At 38.2% G+C, this 23,290-nt stretch overlaps 1 protein-coding gene across 1 annotated transcript in view; it reads left to right on the plus strand.

The window, feature by feature from the left end:
* Positions 1–23,290, plus strand: part of LOC143997021 (CD226 antigen-like) — a 172,074-nt gene that overhangs the window by 24,757 nt on the left and 124,027 nt on the right. The window lies entirely within an intron of this gene.

Below are 23,290 nucleotides of genomic sequence, written 5' to 3' on the forward strand. Positions count from 1 at the left end.
TCTACCACTGTTCAACAATGGCATGTAATTACAATTCTTGATATAATCGTTCACAGCAGGGCGCTCCAGCGCCCACCAAGAGTCACTTTGAGGGCTTACAATGTTGTGGCAAAACCAACACCTTGTTCCGCCATTTCTGCAGAGCATATAGGGCAGGCCCCTACTTTCAAACATCCAATTTACAAACATCTCCTACTTGCAAACGGAAGGAGACAACAGCAAGTGAGATGAAAAAAGATGGACGACAAAACAAATTATACAGGGGTGATAACCCTTCCTTATGTTTTCCAAAAAGCTTAAAAATAGTTTTTTTGACTGGAGCTACACTTTAAAAATGTACCAGTTGAAAATTACAAACAGATTCAACTTAACACAACAAACCTACACAGTCCCTGTCTTGTTTGCACCACCTGTATACTGCTGTTCTGAGTATATAGGGCCTGGGGGCCACACACATTTCCTTTTTTTAATATGGGTACGGGGTTCCCCTTAATATGCGTACAAGACCCAAATAGGCTGGTAATGGGCAGGGAGGGCTACCCATGCCATTTTTCTGAATGATTTTCAACCATATTGCAGGAACCAGATATAACATTAAAACCGCAAGCAGTTTTAAATGGTGTTATTTCCGTTTAATGTCATTTTGTGCAGGGACTGTTCTAAACACGGGAAACACGTGGCACTTCACAGGCATACTACAGACACCCCCCAGGCACCATATTTAAAGGAATATTTCATTTTTTTTTTTTCACTTTAATCGTCATTATAATCAGTGTTCCCGCCAAAACGGCCGCTTTTAAAACTTTTTATTGCATTGACCCATGTCCCCTGAGGCAGGAGTCAGGTCCCCAAACCCTTTTTAGGACAGTATCTTGCATATCAGCCGTTAAAATTAGCACTTTCCATTTCGAACGTTCGAGTCCCATAGACTTCAATGGGGTTCTAACGTTCGTTACGAACGCGGGGTCCGTTTGAAAGTTCTGGTGCGAAACCGAACCGGGGGGTGTTCGGCTCATCCCTACTGAACAGTATGGGATGTTCTCCTTAAATGAGTGCCGCGGAATGCCCCATAATGCACTGTGAGACTACAGTGCATTGACATCTGATTGGCACCTGACCTGCATGCTTTGGCCAATCACAGCGCACTCTTCTGCGAAAGCTATAATTGGCCAAACGCAGGGTGCCTTTGGACAATCATGGCCCAGGGGGACTAAATAAATGCCCCGCACTGTAATAAGGCTGCTTCTAATGGTGGCCGTGTGTAGTGTTGGCATGGACGGAGAGAGAGAGATTTGGCTAAATTAAACTTCTCCTTTGTCGAGATAATCCATCCACCTCACAGGTGTGGCATATCAAGATGCCGATTAGACAGCATGATTATTGCACAGGTGTGTCTTAGGCTGGTCAAAATTAAAGGCCACTATAAAATGTGCAGTTTTATCACACAACACAATGCAACAAATGTTGCAAGTTTTGAGGGAGCGTACAATCAGCATGCTGACTGCATGAATGTCCTTTAGAGCTATTGCCCTTGGTATGTCAGGGAATTTGGCAGTACATCCAACTGGCTTTACAACCGCAGACCACGTTTAACCACACCAGCCCAGGACCTCCACATCCAGCATTTTCACCTCCAAGATCATCTTAGACCAGCCACACGGACAGCTGCTGCAACAATCGGTTTGCAAAGCCAAACAATTTCTGCACAAACTGTCAGAAACCATCTCAGGGAAACTCATCTGCATACTCGTCATCCTAATCGGGGTCTCGACCTGAATGCAGTTCATGGTAGTAACTGACCTGAGTGGGCAAATGCTCGCATTCAATGGCATTTGGCACTTTGGAGAGGTGTTCTCTTCACGGATGAATCCCAGTTTTCACTGTACAGAGCAGATTGTAGACAGTGTATATGGCATTGTGTGGGTGAGCGGTTTGCTGATGTCAACGTTGTGGATCGCGTGACCCATGGTGGCTGTGGGGTTATGGTCAATGGACGCAAGTGCATTTTATTAATGGTATTTTGAATGCACAGAGATACGGTGACGAGATCCTTAGGCCCATTGTTGTGCCATTTATCCACAACCAACCCCTCATGTTGCAGCATGATGATGCACGGCCCCATGTTGCAAGGATCTGTACACAATTCCTGGAAGCTGAAAACATCCCACTTCTTGCATGGCCAGCATACTCACTGGACATGTCACCCATTGAGCATGTTTGGGATGCTCTGGATTGACATTATACGACAGCACTGTACAAGCCAAATGGTGGTCACACCAGATACTCATAGGTTTTTGAATCCCCCCAATACAATAAAACTGCACATTTTAGAGTGGCCTTTTATTGTGGCCAGCCTAAGGTACAACTGTGCAATATTCATGTATAATCAGCATCTTGATATGCCATACCTGTGAAATGGCTGGATTGTCCCGGCAAAGGAGAAGTGCTCACTAACACAGATTTAGACAGATTTGTGAACAATATTTGAGAGAAATAGGCCTTTTGTGTACATAGAAAAAGTTGTAGATCTTCAGGTTCAGCTCATGATAAATAGGGGCAAACACAAAAGTGCTACGTTTTATAATTTTGCTCAGTATATATATGTGTACTCTGCATTTAGTGTAGACTCTATATTCAGTCAGTGACGGAAGTGCATATATATATATATATATATATATATATATATATATATATATATATATATATATATATATACAGTGCCTTGCGAAAGTATTCGGCCCCCTTGAACTTTTCAACCTTTTGCCACATTTCAGGCTTCAAACATAAAGATATTCATTTTTATTTTTTGTGAAGAATCACCAACAAGTGGGACACAATTGTGAAGTGGAACGAAATCTATTGGATATTTTGAACTTTTTTAACTAATAAAAAAAAGAAAAGTGGGGCATGCAAAATTATTCGGCCCCCTTGCGTTAATACTTTGTAGAGCCACCTTTTGCTGCGATTACAGCTGCAAGTCGCTTGGGGTATGTCTCTATCAGTTTTGCACATCGAGAGAAATTCTTGCCCATTCTTCCTTGCAAAACAGCTCGAGCTCAGTGAGGTTGGATGGAGAGCATTTGTGAACAGCAGTTTTCAGCTCTTTCCACAGATTCTTGATTGGATTCAGGTCTGGACTTTGACTTGGCCATTCTAACACCTGGATACATTTATTTGTGAACCATTCCTTTGTAGATTTTGCTGTATGTTTGGGATCATTGTCTTGTTGGAAGTTAAATCTCCGTCCCAGTTTCAGGTCTTTTGCAGACTCCAACAGGTTTTCATCCAGAATGGTCCTGTATTTGGCTGCATCCATCTTCCCCTCAATTTTAACCATCTTCCCTGTCCCTGCTGAAGAAAAGCAGGCCCAAACCATGATGCTGCCACCACCATGTTTGACAGTGGGGATGGTGTGTTGAGGGTGATGAGCTGTGTTGCTTTTACGCCAAACATATCGTTTTGCATTGTGGGCAAAAAGTTGGATTTTGGTTTCATCTGACCAGAGCACCTTCTTCCACATGTTTGGTGTGTCTCCCAGGTGGCTTGTGGCAAACTTTAGACAAGACTTTTTATGGATATCTTTGAGAAATGGCTTTCTTCTTGCCACTCTTCCATAAAGGCCAGATTTGTGCAGTGTACGACTGATTGTTGTCCTTTGGACAGACTCTCCCACCTCAGCTGTAGTTCTCTGCAGTTCATCCAGAGTGATCATGGGCCTCTTGGCTGCATCTCTGATCAGTCTTCTCCTTGTCTGAGCTGAAAGTTTAGAGGGACGGCCAGGTCTTGGTAGATTTGCAGTGGTCTGATACTCCTTCCATTTCAAAATGATCGCTTGCACAGTGCTCCTTGGGATGTTTAAAGCTTGGGAAATCTTTTTGTAGCCAAATCCGGCTTTAAACTTCTCCACAACAGTATTACGGACCTGCCTGGTGTGTTCCTTCGTCTTCATGATGCTCTCTGCGCTTTCAACAGAACCCTGAGACTATCACAGAGCAGGTGCATTTATACAGAGACTTGATTACACACAGGTGGATTCTATTTATCACCATCAGTCATTTAGGACAACATTGGATCATTCAGAGATCCTCGCTGAACTTCTGGAGTGAGTTTGCTGCACTGAAAGTAAAGGGGCCGAATAATTTTGCACGCACCACTTTTCAGTTTTTTTATTTGCTAAAAAAGTTTAAAATATCCAATAGTTTTCGATCCACTTCACAATTGTGTCCCACTTGTTGGTGATTCTTCACAAAAAATTTAAATTTTATATCTTCATGTTTGAAGCCTGAAATGTGGCAAAAGGTTGAAAAGTTCAGGGGGGCCGAATACTTTCGCAAGGCACTGTGTGTATATATATATATATATATATATATATATATATATAATATACTCATTCAGTGTAGCGTATATATACAGTGCATTTAGTGGTGTACAGTATATAATATACTTCAGTCAGTGTATTTATGTATATGTGTGTGTATATATATATATATATATATATATATATATATACACAGTATCTCACAAAAGTAAGTACACCCCTCACATTTCTGTAAATATTTTATTATATCTTTTCTTGTGACATTCTTTGTACTCCTCCAAATTCACACCTGAGACCTTGTAACGCTAACGAGTTACATAACATCGGGGAGGGAAAATAGCTAATTGGGCCCATTTTGGACATTTTCTCTTTTCACTGAGTGTACTCACTTTTGTTGCCAGCAGTTCAGACATTAATGGCTGTCTGTTGCGTTATTTTTAGGGGACAGCAAATTTATACTGTTATACAAGCTGTACACACACTACTTTACATTGTAGCAAAGTGTAATTTCTTCAGTGTTGTCACAATAAAAGATAGACTAAAATATTTAGTGTGTACTCACTTTTGTGAGATACTGTATATAGTCTACATACAGTGCATTTGGTGGTGTATTCCAGGCAGTGTATTGATTTTATATATATATATATATATCTTCTTGTGCATGCTCCAACACTATGAAAAATAAAGGGCACACGTGCTTCAATAAACTTGCTTAAAGTGCTTCACCTGAAGTGCTAACAAAATGCGTTGACCAGATCGCCTCGGCCACAAAGTCACCTCAAACATGACTAATGGGAAGGACTACTTAATTCAATGTTGTGTCTCCTTTTATGCATCCCATTCCAATCAAGTAGTCATATATGGAGGAAGCTGGATCCCAATCCACGTTGCAGGTATACATATGTAGGTGTCTTCACCTTATAACATCTCTCCACTGCATATATCAACTTGCATCAAGTAGGTCTGTGAAAAAGCTTCTCAACAAAGAGCCACAGAAGGCAGGATATAATGTAATACCACTTTAGGTTTTATTGCTTAAAAAGAGCACTTACATAGTCCAGCATGAAATCGCAATCTGCTCAGGGTAAAGCAGAAACCGGTCCGACTCTGGTATAAAACTCGCAATGTGCGTGGTGCATCTCAGCTGTGTAAGCAATAGTATAGGGCTCCTATGGTTGTAAGTGTCAGGTCTCACCTCTATGCATTGCACGCTTGAGCGTGCGCCATCAGGAAGTGGGTCTAACTCCATTTTCTCAGAGCCTAAATAGCAGCAAAAATGGCCGCTATTGGTCAGGATCATTAACAATGTTTCCATAGACAAAAAAACTATAAACTTTTTAAATCAACAAAAAAACAATTAAAAGGCAGATTCTGCTTACCCTTAGGGCGTATATAATCACTTAAAAGAAGTACATCACAAATACTTGTAGTACATAATTAAAAAATAATGACACAAACGCTCCAAGCTGAATATAGCTTAAGGAGATATTCCCTACTGATAGTTATGCAGACAACCTCGTGTTATATGAACGTAGGGAAAAAAGGAGGTGCCACTACTACCACGGTAAACATGAATGGAAATCTAAACATTAAAAAATAAAATGAAATCAACGAGGATTTTTATTTTTTTATTTTATTACAGGCATTGCGAGTACATTCATCTCCCAAGAGTGGACAAGAGTGATATCACAATCCATATATGCAAATGGCTGTTTAGGAACAGATTTGCTCATACCCAGCCACGTGGATATTAGGTTACACTCGAAAGACATGTAAATTACAACCTCCCAGAGACCATGCCCAAGCCCATTAGCCCCTATGGGTACCATAGACTTGGCAAACAGATGAATAGTCATGTCAAGAAAAAAGTATTAAATAAAGATGCCATTAAAATCTGTAATAAAACAGTTAAGGTCTATCTCTATATTTAACCCAGCTGGCATAAGACAACCAAGTTCAAAAATCCATCTGGTTTTGGCGTGTGAAACCTGCATTCTCATATCTCCTCCTCTCCAATGGGGCAAAACCTTTTCAATCCCATACAATTTTAGTGAAGTGGGGTCCTGGTGGTGGTGTAGCCTGTAGTGATTAGAGACACTATGCTTTCTGAAGCCATTTTTAATATTATTGACATGCTCGTTCATCCTCTTTATATAGACACCTAGTGGTTCTGCCCACATAAACCAAACCACATGGGCATGTAAGAAGATAAACGACATACCTAGTATTGCAGGATATGAATTTATCTATCTCGTATTCTTTTCCATTAGTTCTTTTAAACATTTCTGTTTTTCTTTTTTAATCTGCTGTGGTTTTACATGATATGCACCTTCCACACCTATAGAAGCCAATAGTATCTAAAAATTTTATCTTTCTGGCCAGGGAGATCTACTACATTTTTGGCAAACATGTTTCTAAGCCCAGGGTCCTTCTATCAATACACAGATAGGTGTACACAGTATATACTAAAGTGCATCCGGTGTACGCAGTATATAATGCAGTGCAGCCGGTATACAGTTTCTAATACAGTGCAGACGATGTAGACAGTATATAATACAGTGTGTACAGTTTCTAATATGCTTCAGGCGGTGTACACAGTATATAATACAGTTTCTAATACAGTGCAAGGGGTGTACATATTATATACCGTAATATAGTGTGTACAGTTCAGGTGGTGTACACAGTATATAATACAGTGCAGCCGGTGTACACAGTATATAATATACTGTGTACAGTTTCTAATACACTTCAGTCAGTGTACACAATATATAATACAGTTCATCCGGTGTACAGTTTCTAATATAGTGCAGGTGGGGTACAGTATATAATGCAGTGTAGGGCATTGTTAAAAAAAATCCCCATCATGTCTGGAAGGCCACCAAGGAGAGGCAGACGCTCACAGGCCACTAAAGGCCACTGTAGGTCCGTCTGTGCTGTGATTTAAGATGGATCGACACTTTTGTTGTCAAAAACTGTGTGTTGTGGTTGTTACTTTTTGACACTTTTTTGGTGAATAGGTAGGGGTTCAATGTACCACATACCCATTCACATACAGGGGGCCAGGATCTGAGGCCCCCTTGTTAAAAGGGGCTTCCAGATTCCGATAAGCCCCCCGCCCACAGACTCCCACAACCAATGGCCAGGGTTGTGGGGGCAAGGCCCTTTTATCTATCTTGCCGGGATTCGGCAAAACATTACAGCGACTAGAAATTTTAAATTGCATTTTTTCCTTTACAAATGTAATTTTGTTGCTGCACAGTAAATGCATGAGACAGATGCACCACTTTACAGGCAGACTAAGGGGACCCCCAGGCATGATATTTAAAGAAATATTTCATTTTTATTGTTTCATTTTAAGCATTATTAAAATCACTGCTCCTGAAAAAAACCTGCCATTTTTAAAAACTTTTTTTTTGCATTGATACATGTCTCCCAGGGTAATTCCTGTGTCCCCATACAATTTTTATGACAATAACTTGCATATAAGCCTTTAAAATTAGCACTTTTGATTTTGATGTCCCATAGATGTTAACAGTGTTCACATGTTTGCACAAATTTTTGGTCTGTTTGCACGTCCTCAGCTCATCCCTATTCAGAAGCAAGCTCACCTATCCATCCTCATCTCCATGCTTTGGAGATTACTTTGAAAAACGCCCTCCTAGCATATCTAGCAATGGCCCTTTTGAGAAAGTGCAATGATTCATGTAGCACTAACTTCCTGGAATCCATTTGCCCTTAGGCCAGGTATGCAGGCAGGAGAACATGCTTACATGAGGACGCCCCCACTCCCTTCCCTCCCAAGAAGATCCCTGGCATGTATGACATAATTTTGGCCTAGGCCAGAGACCAGGAAGCAACTGAATAATGTAAAAAAAAAATGTTTAAAAACAAGTAAATATAATATACTTTCCTATCTAATTATGAAGGCTAGCAGCATAAGGATTAAAATAGTTAATTAAGAGAGTAAAGTTTCACTTTAAAGTCAAGGGGACTAAGTGTTGCTAGGTGTGAACCAACGACCGTTCAATTAGGAGCAGGAAAAATATTCATAAAAAAGACCATGCAGGCAAATTATGTAAAGGTAAGCACAGTTGTTAGAAATATATCAATAAATTAGTACTCAAGTCAATGGATTCCCCGCAAAGTCACAGTATAATATATAATGCTCAGAGAGAGAGGCTTGACCCAGCCTGTATGCATTCCTGCACTTCACAATAAATTTCGAGGAGATCACTTGCAATGCAACCTTTGAGTATTGTGTTCATTTCTACTTAGCGGACAGAAGATTTAATGCACAACTTATTACTTTTTCCTTCTTGACACTAATAGTTCTCAAACCGCCGTGCTGATGGTTATGGTTACTGTTACTAAATAAATTCACAGTATCTCCAGCCTCTGTAAGTGGAATTAATTCCACTGAGTTTGATGAAAGGCAAAGAATTACAATTTTAAATTAACAGACAAAAAAAAGAAATAAATAAAAGTATTCTTTCAACAAAAGTTAGCAGTAAAGCTGCAGTGTTTTCGCCCCTTTTCTTCAACATGTCATAATAAGTGTAATATCTGACATGAGCTGTACATCATGCTGCAGTAAAACCAAGATTTTATAGGCACTGTTATTCTTTTTTTCCCCTTCTACAAAATACATTTTAGGATAATGTCGTTTTGAAAACAATAATTGGATGCATTTCCAGAAGGAAATTGAATTTATAAGGCACACCATCAACAATGATTAAAATGGTTAGGTGTAAATTGCAGACGCTGTACAATTACCCAAAACAAAAGGGATTGTTTTAATTATAAAAAAAAAAAAAAAACAATAAATACATTGGAATGTTAACCTTCTGAGCATCTAAAATAAACTGATAAATGAATGCCTTTGGTACATCGTTAATTAAACATGGCTTTTCTGGAAATTATTCTAGCGGGTATATTAGTTACAGCAGTAAAGTTGGCACATGTGGGCAGATCAGACTCTTAACCAAGGCTTTTCTCTTCAGAAGTGAGCTGAGGCGTCACCTTTTCTAATATGACATTGTGTTAGCCGAAACAATGTACAGATGCTTCAAGATTTTTATCAGGAACTCCGGAACATGAATTACCTTATATAATGTGTGATCTGAATTACTATTTCATTTGATAAGTTCCAATAACAGAAAGTAAAATCTTCTCAGACCTGTATCAGTGTGAGGTAAAACACAAAATAGTCATTACGTACATTGCAGAATGATTTAACAGCAGCCCCTTCCCTATGACACAGGGAAAAATTGCACACCCACTGAAAAACGTTAGCTCAGGAACTGCTGTAACCAATAGTTCAGGTCTTGCGGCAACTAAAATAACAAAGTTAAACCTCAACAAAATGGAGGCCATCTGCACACAAACACAACTCCCTGTTGTATGAGTGTAAATGGAATGGATAAAAGATGGTTTCAGCTCCTGTTCCCCTCAGTAGGAGGAGTTCTCTATAGGTGGAGAGTGGAAGCAGAAGCCATCTTTCATCCATTTCATACATACATGTGAAATAGGGAGTCAGTTTCTGTGTGCAGACAGCCGCCATTTTGTTGGTCTACTGGACCCTGACAAGCTGACCCTGTCTGTCTTGCACCTATCTACATGCTGATCCAACTGATACAGGTTTCCAGGGCAATTTATTTTCATTAAAATAAAAATAAAGAGTCCTGCGCAAATCGTGCCACTGAAAAAATGAATGATATATATAAATGTGAAAAACAAGAGTCAATGGAAAACTCATATAAATAAATACACCAATAAGTGTAGGTGTATGGTGAAAAAACATGAGAAAGAACAGGACCAAATGTTCCAAAATATCAGGCTCTCAGAACTCTCACCTCAAAGAAGGAATAATCAGGAAAAATAAAGATGATCCCAATAAACTTCTCCTTTACTTCTCTGTGCACAATAACCAAGTGGTATAGACTTCTGCCACTAGAGGGCCAATTCAACCTCTTGTATGTAATATTGCAGCATTTGTATCCTCGTGGTATAAAACTTAAAGAGAACACAGAGGGGAGGAGGGAAGGGAGAGAGGGAGGGGACTCCAATAGTGTAGTGGTTTCAATAACTAAATAAGTTTATTAAGAGAAAGCAATAGACTCTCACATTTAAAAAGAAAGTTCAAACAGATAGAGATCTGGCGTGTACCGCCAGTCTTACGTTAGTTCCGGTTTGTCCTACGGCCACTCCCTACGCATTACGTCACCACGTGACTTCTTCATGGGGATAACGCTAGACCGTTCGTGATATACTTATATACGAAGAAACCGGAAACGATCGGACCGGAAACGGCCGAACGACCATTTTGAAAGAGGTAAAAAACGTCCGAACGACCATTTTGAAAAAGGTAAAAAACCGATAATCTAGGCCGGATGTAGTAACTCCACCATCTTACTCCTCCTAAATGGTGAAAAGGAAGTGTATATACCACCATTTTAGACCGGAAATAATTCTTCGGCCATCTTAATAATCATAAATGATGTAGAAGGAAATACACATTCTCCCATTGAGGGACAAATAGATCCGAACAGAATATTAAATACTAAGGATTTAAAAACAAAACCTTAAAATACAAAAAAATGAAAAAATGTATGTATCTGACTGTTTAATAGCCCATATTAAAATATACGAAAAAACGTAAATAAACATTAACGTATAAATGTCATGATACATAAATAAAGATATATTAGCAATATGGATAAAAAATGTATTAAAGATATATCCTAGCCATTTAAAATGTTACGTCACTATATAAAAATATTATATATATTATAATATATAAATAGCGACAGTACCAACTCAGCAGAAAAATGATTAAAATATATATAAAAAATGTTAAAAAGTAAAAATATATAATAAAAATAGTAGATATGATGAAATATACCACCAAAATGTTCACCAAATAAAGTGCCTAAAAAATGATGTTGGCATACCGGAAATAGAGCAAGACTTTACATAAAATATCCTATCAAAATAATACCACAAAAGGATAAAATATGTAAACAATATAATGCATAAAATACAAAATTAAAAATTATTTAAAAAACAATTAAGATCAAAGTCGACATTTAAACCATCAGGATAAAAAGATCTCATAGTAAAAATCCATCTAGATTCCTTCTGACTAATGGTTCTAATTTTGTGGCTACCCCTCCATGAAGGATTAAATCTTTCAATACCCCAAAATTCTAAATGGGAGGGGTCCCTATTGTGGACTTGATCAAAATGTCTGGAGACACTGTGTTGTGGAAAGCCCTTTAAAATATTCTGTATGTGTTCTTTCAGTCTTACTTTGAGTGCTCTTTTTGTTCTTCCAATATACTGTAATTTACAACTACATTGTAAACAATATACCACGCCTTCCGTATGGCATCCAATAAAATCACGTATCACGTGCGTTTCTCCAGTAATGGTACTAGTAAACTCAGTTCTTTTATTTTGAAATTTTTTGGCATGTCGACATGTAAAGCAATTTTTGCAAGGATAAAAACCTTTCCCAGTAAAAAAAGTAAAATCTCTTTTGGGAGGTGGATCGACCACGGATTTAGCTATGATATCTCTCAACGTGGGAGCCCTTTTAAAAATAATATTAGGTTTTTCTGGCAAAATATTGCCCAAATCTTTATCTTTCTTCAGTATGTGCCAGTGTCGACTCAGCAACCTGGAGATTTCTTTGTGTTGTACATTATAGTCCAGTATAATCGAAGGAACTTCAGAATTGAATTTATTTTTGTCTTTACTGTTATTTTCAAGCATCTTGAACCTATCCATACTTTTAACGTGTTCAATTTCTTTTCTTATAAAGGCATCATCATATCCTTTTTCTTTGAATCTGGTAGCAATTAAATCAGCTTGTTCTAGATAATCTTCAATTTTGCTACAGTTTCTTCTAATTCGAACCAGTTGTCCTTTGGGTATATTAAACAACCATGGCTTAAAATGGCAGCTATTGATGGAAATATAACTATTGGCATCAACGTTCTTAAAATGCGTTTTCGTGATAATCTTATTTTTATCCAGGGAAATATCCAGGTCTAGAAAATCAATTCTATTATCGTGTATTTTCCATTCTAAATGGATGTTTTTGTCATTCACATTTAGTTTTGTTAAATATTTTTCTAGAGTATCATGGTTACCATTCCATACTATAATGATGTCATCAATATACCTTTTATATAAGGTTAACTCTGCTGGTGTGTTTTTATATATGGCTTCTTCTTCCCAATGGGCCATAAAAGCATTTGCAACACTAGGCGCAAATTTGGCGCCCATGGCTATCCCTATAGCCTGTCTATAATAAGTTTGATTATGCCAGAAAAAGTTGTGTTTTAGGCAAAAATCTAAACATTTTATCAGGAATTTCCTTTGTTGACAGCTTAATGTGGTAAAGGTTCTTAAAAGCCATTTAATAGAAGAGCATGCTTCATGATGCGCAACGATGGTATATAAGGAAGAAACGTCTGCGGTAGCAAGCAAAGTTCTTCCTTCTAAGACAGTTACAGTTTCTAGTAGTTGAAGTGTATGTTTCGTGTCTTTAAGATACGCTTTTGTCTTCTGTATGGCTGGTTGGATAAAAAAGTCTAGATATTCCCCCAATCTCGAAGTGAGAGAGTCGATGCTATTAACGATCGGTCTGCCAGGTGGATTATCTCTATTTTTATGTATCTTTGGAATCATATATATAATTGGTACTCTGCATGATTCAGGAAAAAGATATTTGCTTTCTTTTTTATTTAAAATAGCTTTCTTACTTCCTAAATGAATTATCTGTTCCAATTCCTTTTTATACTTCATGGTAGGGTTACCCAAAAGTTTGATATATGTATTGCTGTCTTGCAGTTGTCGATCCAACTCATCTAAATATGATTTTTTAGATTGTATAACGACAGCACCTCCCTTATCAGCCGGCCGAACAACAATATCTTTCCTTTGTGTCAATGTTTTAATACCTTTTTTAATATATCCTGGGTCGAATACTTTTTTGATTTTCATGGTGTATACATCATCTAACACAAGTTTTTTAAAAACTTCGATATGTTGATTACCACTAACTTGTGGATTAAACACTGAATTATTACGTAATGTACTGAATTGTGTAGGATTAGGTTCATTTACTGTCCTAGTATTGGGTTTGATAGGATTATTCATAATGTACTTTTTGATATTGATTTTTCTAATATATTTTTGGATGCCAATGTACGTGTCAAATTTATTTAAATTTTTCGCAGGAGCAAATTTAAGACCTTTATCCAGAACGGCTAGTTCTTCGGGGGAAATGGGAGTATCGCTCAAATTGATAACTCCTTCTCCAATCATTCTCTTTTGCGTTTGGATTCTCTTTCCCGCTCTGCAGCCTCTCTTCGTTCTGGGCAAAGAAAAAGGATATGATGATGCCTTTATAAGAAAAGAAATTGAACACGTTAAAAGTATGGATAGGTTCAAGATGCTTGAAAATAACAGTAAAGACAAAAATAAATTAAATTCTGAAGTTCCTTCGATTATACTGGACTATAATGTACAACACAAAGAAATCTCCAGGTTGCTGAGTCGACACTGGCACATACTGAAGAAAGATAAAGATTTGGGCTATATTTTGCCGGAAAAACCTAATATTATTTTTAAAAGGGCTCCCACGTTGAGAGATATCATAGCTAAATCCGTGGTCGATCCACCTCCCAAAAGAGATTTTACTTTTTTTACTGGGAAAGGTTTTTATCCTTGCAAAAATTGCTTTACATGTCGACATGCCAAAAAATTTCAAAATAAAAGAACTGAGTTTACTAGTACCATTACTGGAGAAACGCACGTGATACGTGATTTTATTGGATGCCATACGGAAGGCGTGGTATATTGTTTACAATGTAGTTGTAAATTACAGTATATTGGAAGAACAAAAAGAGCACTCAAAGTAAGACTGAAAGAACACATACAGAATATTTTAAAGGGCTTTCCACAACACAGTGTCTCCAGACATTTTGATCAAGTCCACAATAGGGACCCCTCCCATTTAGAATTTTGGGGTATTGAAAGATTTAATCCTTCATGGAGGGGTAGCCACAAAATTAGAACCATTAGTCAGAAGGAATCTAGATGGATTTTTACTATGAGATCTTTTTATCCTGATGGTTTAAATGTCGACTTTGATCTTAATTGTTTTTTAAATAATTTTTAATTTTGTATTTTATGCATTATATTGTTTACATATTTTATCCTTTTGTGGTATTATTTTGATAGGATATTTTATGTAAAGTCTTGCTCTATTTCCGGTATGCCAACATCATTTTTTAGGCACTTTATTTGGTGAACATTTTGGTGGTATATTTCATCATATCTACTATTTTTATTATATGTTTTTACTTTTTAACATTTTTTATATATATTTTAATCATTTTTCTGCTGAGTTGGTACTGTCGCTATTTATACTCTATATTTTTATATAGTGACGTAACATTTTAAATGGCTAGGATATATCTTTAATAAATTTTTTATCCATATTGCTAATATATCTTTATTTATGTATCATGACATTTATACATTAATGTTTATTGACGTTTTTTCGTATATTTTAATATGGGCTATTAAACAGTCAGATACATACATTTTTTCATTTTTTCTATTTTAAGGTTTTGTTTTTAAATCCTTAGTATTTAATATTCCGTTCGGATCTATTTGTTCCTCAATGGGAGAATGTGTATTTCCTTCTACATCATTTATGATTATTAAGATGGCCAAAGAATTATTTCCGGTCTAAAATGGTGGTATATACACTTCCTTTTCACCATTTAGGAGGAGTAAGATGGCAGAGTTACTACATCCGGCCTAGATTATCGTTTTTTTACCTTTTTCAAAATGGTCGTTCGGACGTTTTTTACCTCTTTCAAAATGGTCGTTCGGCCGTTTCCGGTCCGATTGTTTCCGGTTTCTTCGTATATAAGTATATCACGAACGGTCTAGCGTTATCCCCATGAAGAAGTCACGTGGTGACGTAACGCGTAGGGAGTGGCCGTAGGACAAACCGGAACTAACGTAAGACTGGCGGTACACGCCAGATCTCTATCTGTTTGAACTTTCTTTTTAAATGTGAGAGTCTATTGCTTTCTCTTAATAAACTTATTTAGTTATTGAAACCACTGCACTATTGAAGTCCCCTCCCTCTCTCCCTTCCCTCCTCCCCTCTGTGTTCTCTTTAAGTTTTATACCACGAGGATACAAATGCTGCAATATTACATACAAGAGGTTGAATTGGCCCTCTAGTGGCAGAAGTCTATACCACTTGGTTATTGTGCACAGAGAAGTAAAGGAGAAGTTTATTGGGATCATCTTTATTTTGCCTGATTATTCCTTCTTTGAGGTGAGAGTTCTGAGAGCCTGATATTTTGGAACATTTGGTCCTGTTCTTTCTCAAGTTTTTTCACCATACACCTACACTTATTGGTGTATTTATTTATATGAGTTTTCCATTGACTCTTGTTTTTCACATTTATATATATCATTCATTTTTTCAGTGGCACGATTTGCGCAGGACTCTTTATTTTTATTTATTTATGTGATAGTTTGTGTTTACTATTTTTGTCCCGCTGCATTTCTGTATTATTTAGCAGCACTTGCACTTTCTTCATCCCACAGGTTGTTTCATTATACTTTGTAATATTTTCCATTTTTTATGCACATAGATTTATTTCACATTTAGCACTTAGTGGCGCGAGGGTCCATTTTCCACATTATCCAATTTATTTTCATTGTTTTGGGCAATAAAGTTAAAGGATAAGTTCATCTTTGGGAACGTTACATGTTCAAACCGTTTTTAGGGTGGGATATGTAACATGTTTCCACTCCTGCAGCTGCTGGCTGCTCCAATGCCTCTGATGACAGCAGGCTCTGGGATACGGGGCTCTGCTCGCCTGGCCATGTCATTCATTCACAGAGTTCTGTGAATAGAAAAACTCCAAGTAACAACAGCCTTTGCATCTGTCGGCTTGTGCCTGTCATGGCCCTGTTGAGGGCTCTGGTAGTTCATTGTCTTTTCCTGTCAGTGTGTATCAGGGTATGAGCAGACAGATACACTGACAAGTCTGCAGGAGTCCTATTGATCTAGGGTGCAATGCTTTCCAGGAAAAACAAATAAATTCACTTTTTTTTACCTGCAAAAAGATGTGCATTGATCTAATTTTTTTTAAAAGGTGAACTTATCCTTTAAACTGTCACTTAGTAAATAGATAAATTGCCCCCAACCCCTAGCAGACAATACATATATTGCTAATTTTTCTAGGTAATGATTTAAAGGCTCGTTTGACCTTTGAAAAAAATTATAAATGCATGTTTTTGCATATCTATATATATATATATATATATATATATATATATATATATCTATATATATATATCTATATATATATATATATATATATATATCTATCTATATATATATCTATATATATATATATATATATATATATATATATATATATATATATATATCTATATATATATATCTATCTATATATATATATCTATATATATATATATATATATATATAGATATATATATATATATATATATATATATATTATACCGTATTAATCGGTGTATAACACGCACCCCAAGTTTAGGAGGGAATTTTAAGGAAAAAAACTTTTAGGAGGGAAGTTGAAAAAAACTTACATTTAAATGCCCATCAATGCAGCCTTATCAGTGTCCATCTGCAGCCTTGTCAGTGTCCATCTGCAGCCTTGTCATTGCAGCCTTGTCAGTGTCATTTGCAGCCTTGTCATTGCAGCCTTGTCAGTGTCATTTGCAGCCTTGTCAGTGTCATTTGCAGCCTTGTCATTGCAGCCTTGTCAGTGTCATTTGCAGACTTGCATGCAGCCTTGCCGTTTAAAAATGGCGCCGTGGAGATACAGAGTGAATGTCCTGTGTATCTCGTCGGCGCTCGGTAGCTCTCGGCCGCTCTCGGTGGCTTTCAGCACCTCACGCGGGACTGCGAGAGCGGCCGAAAGCCGCCGAGAATGCCCGAAAGCATCCGAGAGTGTCTGAAAGCCACCAAGAGTCCCACAATCGGCGGGGGATCAGCGTATAACACGCACTCATGAAGGGGAAAAAAGTGCATGTTATACGCCGATAAATACGGTATATATATATATATATATATATATATATATATATATATATATATATATATATATATAATATTTTTTTTTTTTTTACAGGAGCCTGCAGCGCATTACACATGTGATCAGTGGATTGTGGTTGCAATGTCAATGCAAACTCTTCCTCCTGCTCTCTGCCCATACCTCTGCACAGACTGTGCATTGCAGAGCTTGAGGAAGATTCAATGAACTATGGTGGCACTGATCACTGCACTCATAGTGAGATCTACAAGTCCATCTGCTTTGGCAGAAGTTGTGACTTGTAGTTAATTTATTCATAGATCTCTGCTAATGAATGATGCAGCTCTGAAGGTGCACATTTTAAATTGTGACACCAGCTGCAGGGAGCAGAACCCCTGCCAGCTGTCACGGGGGAGGGGGATTTGAAGCATATTACCCGTTACACCCTAAATATGTAACTTAGTGCAAAAGGCAATCTTTACCAGAGAGCACTACTCATCTTATTATACAATCCTATGACAGCCAGTGATCTTATCCTCTTTTCTCCAGCATTGGAATGTGATGTCATCTTACAATGCAGGACTAGAGGTGGTTCTGCTTTGTATGTGATGTCCGCAGCAAGAGGGGAGGTGATATGACTGCTTTGATATAGACAAGAAGAGTGACTTTGGGGTTATTACTGGCAGAATCAGCTGGTAACTCCACTTTCATGAGATAAATAATAATAATTTAGTGTATGCAATTGTGACACAAGTCATATAGTAATTGAATGTTATTGTTATGTTATTAAAAATGACCTCTTATTTTCAAACTGCGGAGCTGTAATTCTCTGTAAAATGCAATGCAATATGGCAACCTGGATTATGTACACAGGTGGTGTACAGAATGCCCCCCAGGTTTGTCATTTCCTGCTTGTGTGGTTGGCTTATTGATTTTCCTTGAAGTCTGCACCTTAATACAAATTTGATTTTGTGCATCCCGTGAAACAAAAATTAAAATTTTTATATTGTTTTATTTCCCTTCAATAGAAATGGGGTTTTGATTGAGAACTATACAACTTTCTGATAGATTTCATGCAAGTTATACAAGTTAGTTATTTTATATGTGTATCTTGTTAACAAATCTAGCGGCCATAACCCTTGGCAGGGTGGCCTTAACTTTTGGGCTTACTGGTTACCTCGGCTTAGCTTGTTCTTCCACGTCTAGGGGTTCCCAGGGTTAGTACCCAACAACTTTGGATGCTGACACCATAAAAGTCCTTTAGAAACATTTTTATTTGCAGGGTTAACATCCAATAAACACAGTCTTGTATAGGAACAGAGGGCAAGGGTGAAGAAACTCAGGCACCTTGAACTGTTAATTATCAGAAACTCTCTAATACCACCCAGAGAGTAGCCACTCGCAGCTGGGCACTTCAAAGCTGAACAAATCTTTAGCCAGAGATTATGGCAGTCAGCACTTTGATCCGGAACTTGTGAAATCTCTGACCTTGAGTAATTTGTAACAGAAATTGAACAGGAACCTTTTCCTCAGTACCTGGAACATTCTCTGTCTCCTTGGCAGTACTGGAAAAGTGTGGATTTGCTGATGTCCTTCACAACCCAGCAACCAGGCACTTCTCGGGATGCCAGCTTGTTGGCCCTCCTCCGAAGAGTCCTCCCCGGTCACTTACACGAGCTGCAGTGCCCCTCCAAGCCGAGAGCACACCCGGACGCCTTGAATCCTCCCTCAGTTACTGTGCCTTGGACCAGCCGGTTCCGAGACACGGGAACAGATGGATCCTTACCCCAGACCAGGCGGGTCTATTGGGGTTAGCAAACTGAAGCATGTTGCGGAGCGACGACCGCTCCCGTGACCGGGACCCCTAACGGGGCTACTCCGGTCCAGAATCAGGAACAGGCGGCTATCGCCTCACGAACGAACCCTGAACACGTGACTTCAACATCTTAAGTACCCTTCTCCAGTCTCCTCAGCGGGGCCAGGTGCACCCACTGATTGGCTATGTGGAAAGCTGATACCAAAAGCGTCCAACCAAGCCTGGTTCTGAGCCTGTCATGTGCACCTAACTGTACACATGACCAGGCAGAACTCTAACACAGCCCAGCCAAACTGATGTCAAAGTTAAACCTACATAATTAACCCTCAGAACCCCTTTACTGTTCTGAGGCAAAAACTAAATTTGTACATGACAGACACCTTGTCCAAAGTGTCATCGCTACACAAACAAACATTTAAAGCGGTAGTAAACTTTGAACCGTCACAGCTCCTTTTTAAATAATGAAGTGCAATAGAGGTTTTAAAAAAGTTAGTTTTAAGCCCCTTCACATGTTTCTTACTTATTTTAAAGTGTTATTTCATATCTTCATTTCCGGGGCAGCCATATTAAGTAAAGTCTTCTGCATCCGAGTAGCTCTGTACTTCCACCCTTTCTACTTGTCCCGGTCTCTAATCTTGTGCGTGCGCACATGGTCTCCCATGTGCGCCCTGCTGTGCGGGCAATGTTTACACCCCCCGTGGCATTGCGAGTTATATGGGGTTTAGCTGGAACTTGTGAATAGGAATAAAGTCTTGCGGTATCTTGAAGCTGTGCAGTGATGAAACCCCGGCATAGGACTTACCGCATGAATAGCATGCCGTAAAAAGGAAGAACAAATGTGCATGTGCTGGTGATGTAGGCAAAAGAAACGGGACAGATTACATGAAAAAGAAAGAGGATGGAAAGGTTTCCCACACAGAGATCAGTTAAGTTCTTATTAATACTTGACATGGTGGAAATTTGTCAATATGAGTTTACTACCACTTTAACCACTTCAGTCCTGGAAGGATTTTCCCCCTTTCTGACCAGATCACTTTGTGCGATTCAGCACTGCATCGCTTTAACTGATAAGTGAGCGGTCATGCAATGTACACCAAAACAAAATTGATGTCCGTTTTTTCCCCACAAATAAAGCTTTCTTTTGGTGGTATTTGATCACCTCTGTGGTTTCTATTTTTCGCTCTATAAACTGAAAAAGAGCGACAATTTTGAAAAAAAAAGCAATATTTTTTACTTTTTGCTATAATAAATATTCAAAAAAATATAAAAAAACGAATTTTTTACTCAGTTTAGGCTGATATGTATTCTTTTACATATTTCTGGTAAATAAAATCACAATAAGCATGTATTGATTGGTTTGTGCAAAAGTTATAGCGTCTACAAAATAGGGGATACATTTATGGCATTTTCATAATTATCTTTTATTAGTAATGGTGGCCATCTGCGATTTAATTTTTTTTTATCATGACTGCGACATTGCGGCAGACACATCGGACACTTTTGACACTATTTTGGGACCGTTGCCATTTATAGAGCAATTGGTCACTTTTGACACTATTTTGGGACCATTGCCATTTATACAGCAATTGGTGCTATAAAAATGCACTGATTACTGTGTAAATGACACTGGCAGGGAAGGGGTTAAACACTAGGGGGAGATCAAGGGGTTAAGTGTGTCTACGGAAGGATTTTAACTGTGGGTGGGATGGGCTCACTACAGCATGACCGAGATCACTGCTCCCGGTGTCATGTTGCTAGGCAGAACAGGGAAATGCCTTGTTTACATAGGCATCTTCTGGTTCTGCTGCTCTGTGACACGATCGCGGGACACCAGCGAACATCGAGTCTGCGGGACCCACTGGCACGGTCATCCACTACGCGGCGGGCGCGTGCCCACTAGCCCCACAAATTAAAGGGGACATCCAGGTACGCCCATTTGCCCACTGCTACCACTGTGCCATCGTATATCAGCTTTTAGCTAGTGGTTAATTCATAACAAAAGATTTCCAGAGCACTGTCAGTATGCTAAAGAGACACCATAGCAGATGCCCCCTGATTTAAAACGGTATTAAACCCATAAACAAACAATCATTATATTGCATCTTACGGATTCTTAGATGTGATGGCTGCATTCATGTTCAGTTTTAGGTTTCCTTTCTTTTATTTTCATTTGATGATCCAGCCAGTAAGTCTGTGTTATTTTTCAACAAGAAAAGCTCTCCTGGAAATGTATCAGAGTGTTGAGACAAACCATTTTCAAATGACAATGGTGGTTACACTAATCGGCTTTAATTTATTTATGAAAAACCTTTATCCAAAAAAAAAAAAACTGTTTCTGTAACTGCCTATGTAACTGCAGTCGGAGTGGAGTTTGGCTCCAATGTGCTAGTGTATCTAAATCTGCTAGTACATATAACACACCTGTCCCCCTACACTAGAGGGATATTTGGGATCAGATGGCGCAAAGAATCAATTGCTGTATAGTCTCTATTTGAGTATGGGTATTTTAAAAGGTCAATAACAATAGCATTTGTAATAATATAGGGGAAGCACCGTCGGCAGCAACATTCTTGAGAGGAGAAGCAGGGCTCTCTAAAGAATTTGAAAACACAAAGAACAGGGAGAAGGTGCGCCAGACTAAGTGCAGTATAAAAAATATTTATTAAAATGAAAAACATACAGCCAAATGGCTACTTGCAAAGGTCAGAGAGATTTAGGCATGTAAATGAAAGGGGGGTGTATCCATGTCTCAATCCGGTCCACAGAGTTTGCAGAGCTGATGGAGTATAAAAGCAGACAGGGGGGATGACAATAGGCTTGCCTCTGTGTTCCAAAAGCTGAGTTGGAGCAGCACCTCTGTATTTCCAATGGTTTCATCGGTTTCCAGCTTTGTTAAGCGTCTGGATGGCCGGATGGCCGGAACCAGAAGTGCGTTCCAGCGTGGAACGCAAGCTCTGGGATCCGGAAGTGACGCGTGGGCCAATCAGAAGACGCGTTTCACAACTTCAGTTTGGAAGTGATGCATATATACACAGAAGGAGGGGCGGACCTGTGATACTATTGGACAACAGACTTGTATAGATATATTACCAAGCAAATAACTGAATGAAATGAGAGTAAATAAAAATTCCTGTAACATCTCGAAATAATGTTGAAATATTATGCATGTAAGAATTATATATAAAAAATAGAATTTAAAACATGTGGGCAGCACTATATGAGACCATATAAATATTTTTATATATATTTTTAGGAGAGGGGCTGAGATTTTTTATATATGTGCATGTGTATATGGGACTATATATTGGTGATAACCTCAACCATTATATATAAATAGAGGGAAATAGGATGACAGGGATAGAGGAGATGGGGAAAGGAGGAAATGAAATGAAAGAGAGTAGAGAAATGAAAAAAAAAATATATAAAAATATATAAAAATATATATATATATATATAAAAAGTAAAAATAGTCACCCCAGACTAACAATGATGCTGTCCAAAGGTGTCTCTGTCTCCTTTATCCTGAGTGGGGGTACTCTATTATGGGAGGTGTGTTATTAGCCCGATCACCAGGTGAAAAGAGACAGAAAAAAAGCCTAAAAAAAGAAAACGAATGCAGCCACCACATCTAAGGATTGGTAAGCTGCAATATATTACATTTTTGGTTTTGGGTATAATACCACATTAAGGATTTTATTTTGTTTAGTCCTGTTTATAATACATAAAGAAAACATGTTCAAAACGACTATACATTCCCTTTAATTGATGTTTCAAAACCTTTATTGCTTTTAATGTTATGTTCTAAAGCTGGCAAGAATGTCTTGGCAGGGTAGGTACTACAGCGGTATGAAGGTCCAGAAAAAAATGAGGCTCTGTCTACCAAATAGCTAGTTATAAGCATGTTCAAGGAAGGTTCCTTCTGTATTTTACAATCTAGGATCAGCTACTACTTTGGTTTTACAATGCTCTGGGGGTTTACTTGTAAAGTTTAAATACCTAATAAACATCCATTTTGTCAGTGAACCTGTATA

Source organism: Lithobates pipiens, unplaced genomic scaffold, assembly GCF_037356315.1.
Source record: "Lithobates pipiens isolate NorthernLeopardFrog02 unplaced genomic scaffold, aLitPip1_a1.2 Scaffold_19, whole genome shotgun sequence".
Classification (NCBI taxonomy): Eukaryota; Metazoa; Chordata; class Amphibia; order Anura; family Ranidae; genus Lithobates; species Lithobates pipiens.